Below are 3140 nucleotides of genomic sequence, written 5' to 3'. Positions count from 1 at the left end.
GTTGGTCTAATTGGTCTAAATTAAGTAGGTTGGGCACACATTTGCTTATATGGGTTCCCTTCTAGACACGTGTTTGTATGCTCAATCAAAGACATCTGTACAGCTTTAAGAGAATGAACATCGTGATCATAAAGCACCTTAACATTGCTGCCTCCCGTCACTCACTTTAACATCGATTCTAAGCACTAAGGACTATGAAACAACAAAAGCTGTTATTGGCTTTTACACAGAACTGGACTTTATCTGAGGATATCAGCTATAAGCGCAGTTCTTCTGATGGACTGAGGAGGGCAGCAGTGCGCCTTTGACGCGTCTGTTCTTCCGCAAATCACAGAAGAAGAAGAGGTTTACCGCGCATGCGCATTCTTCACTCCTCTGAGGCGAAACCGAAAGTAAACGTGACAAGAAAATACGGAAGTTTTGAAGAATTAAAAACTGTTATAAACATCACATTAAGGTAAGTTCATTTCTCTGCTTCTGATATAAGTTCATATTATTGTAGTTGTCTCTGTCGTGTGTTAAATCCGATCTTTAAACTTGAACACATTTAGTGATTTGTGTCGCTTGTAAAAGTGGATGAAGCTGCTCAAGTTCATCTTCAGGATTATAATCATATCGAGCTCTAGAGATTCTGCTTTTAGTTCAGATTAAAAGATTCAAATATAAACATTACATTCAAAACAAAAATAACAGATTGCTTACCATTAAAACCAGAAGATAAATGACTGAATTAAAATGGAAATAAACAATAATAAAAGCACAAAATATTAACTTGCACAAGGTTTGAGAGACACACATTCACTCATTTGAACATAGAAATTATATTCTGCTGCTCCAACAGTTACTGTTACTGCTCAAATAAAAATAGCATTACACACTCTAGCCACCTAGTGGCGAAGCAATGCAATCGACACAAACATTATTTGAAGCGCCAATTACTTTCAAACTATAAAACTTTTATCCCAGTATTTCTGTGATAATATAAATGATTGCAAGACAGAAATAACACTGTGTGGTTGAAAAGACTGATTGTGAAGCTGTTTCTTACCCAAGCATGGTAACTGCTCTCTCTGTGTCAGCGGCAGCGCAGCGCGAAAGCAGGTTCGAATGTTCCGGTAAGACTTTTTCAAACCTTTATTAGACACGGGAGAATCATTGTCATTTAGAAATGAGATCGCATGGGTGTTTGAATCGCGATCTCGATCTTTTAACGATTAATCGTGCAGCTCTAGTTTTACTTTAGCTTTGTGAAATTATGCTAAAACATGCATAAAACAAAAACAGCAGGTCTGAATGAGACGCAGATTCACTCTCTGACAGCAGGGGGCGCTAATGGAACAGCAGCGATAAGAGGGAAAAATGCCATCGAAAGTCAGTTCCCTTCAGAAATACATTCATATAACCCCCACCCCAATATTTACATTTTTCTTGCAATAAACAGTGAGCTTGCTCTGCCTGTAAAGTATTTTCTTTGTGCATGTCTGTTAATTTTAGTCCTTGCTTGCAAAAGATAAACCTATGAACTGTTATTTTGGGGGAAACTGCAGTTGAGCATGTATTTCAGTGAAAAACTCCAGCTTCTTTGAAAACAGGTTTACAAATGTGTCTCATTACAAATCAGGTGAAATGCTGTAAACATTTGCCCATTACAATGTTAAAAATTATGTGTAAGTGGTGGGTGATAAAATTATATATAGGCTACAGAAATTGAGTAAAGAGCACTCCCTAAGCTGCCATTCACTTCAGCTGCGGCGCTGAACGCCTATAATGTGCAACGCTGCAAAACGAACTGTAAATAGAAATCATGACAGTCTTCAGACAGAGCATGAACATAGATAAGCACAGGAGTGTTTGAAGGCAGATGCCTATCAACGTGTATAGAGTTATCTGTTAATTCTGCTAAACTTGAATTACTAAAACTAAAACTGAAACTAAATTATATTAATAGAATATAAAATAGAAATGTGTTCACAAAATAAAAACTGAACTGAAACTAACAAAATTATTAATAAAACTAATAAAAACAAAACTAGATTTTATAGCAAATTTGAAAACAATATTAAAATAAAACAAATGTAAAAATTCAAAACTATAATGACCTTGGAAACAAGCAGCGCAAACAGACTTGATGAGGGGATAAATCCATATTATGCTTAGTTCATTTGACAGACACTTTGCCAAAGCAATGGCATGAAACACAACGTTAAAGACCTTTTATGTTATAACGAGAAGTATCAATATATTTTCAGTTTATGATGAAACAGTGTAGTTAATGAATGGGAAACACTGCTTTATTAATGCAGGGATCTAATAATTTACTCAGATGGCTGAATTGTGAAAGGTGTTTGAATGAATGTGTATGTGCTGCATGTTTCACACACTCACCTCAGATGGCTGAATTGTGAAAGGTGTTTGAACTAATGTGTATGTACTGCATGTTTCACACACTCACACACTCAGATCTTCTCATGATTCAGTGTTTTCAGAGTGGATTCGTATCGTACGTACTCTCAGACATTATTAGTTTTAAGAAATCTTTAAAGACTCGTCTTTTTAAAGCTGCTTATTGTAATTAAATGTTTTAAATTGTTTATTTTTTGTGTTGTTTATTGTTGTAAACTATTGTGCTCGTTGTAGCACTTTGGGTTAAGAAAAGCACATGATAAATAAAAAGCATTATTATTATTATTATTAAAGGGGTGGTTGAACAATATTAGCATCAGGGCTGTCCATAATGTGGGACTTTTAATTATAAACAAACAGAAATACAGTGGACTCGTATTTTGAAATGCCTGCTTTTCTATTGCTGGCTCTTTATTCAGATGAGGGAGATCAAATATTAATCTTACAACCCTCTAACATGTTACAGTATCCACAGCATAAAGTACAGACTCATAATTCATCAGCAGTCGATCACAAGCGATCATCTGGCATAAATGTGCTCTATTCACTGAGGTTTTAGTTTCTCCCTCATTTCTTAAAGCTCTCAGTGAGTTTGATTCTTTCCTCGTCAGCTTTAGCTGCTCGCTGGAGGATTGTAACACGCTCTTTTCCTTTCCTTTGCATTTCCCTACTTTTCTGCTTTGGAACAATGTGCGTTACAAACCGTGATAAACAGATCAACTGAAACTAAAATTATA

This window comes from Sinocyclocheilus rhinocerous, unplaced genomic scaffold (genome assembly GCF_001515625.1).
Source record: "Sinocyclocheilus rhinocerous isolate Xijiao unplaced genomic scaffold, SAMN03320098_v1.1 scaffold3241, whole genome shotgun sequence".
Classification (NCBI taxonomy): Eukaryota; Metazoa; Chordata; class Actinopteri; order Cypriniformes; family Cyprinidae; genus Sinocyclocheilus; species Sinocyclocheilus rhinocerous.
This window is presented reverse-complemented; position numbering follows the sequence as displayed.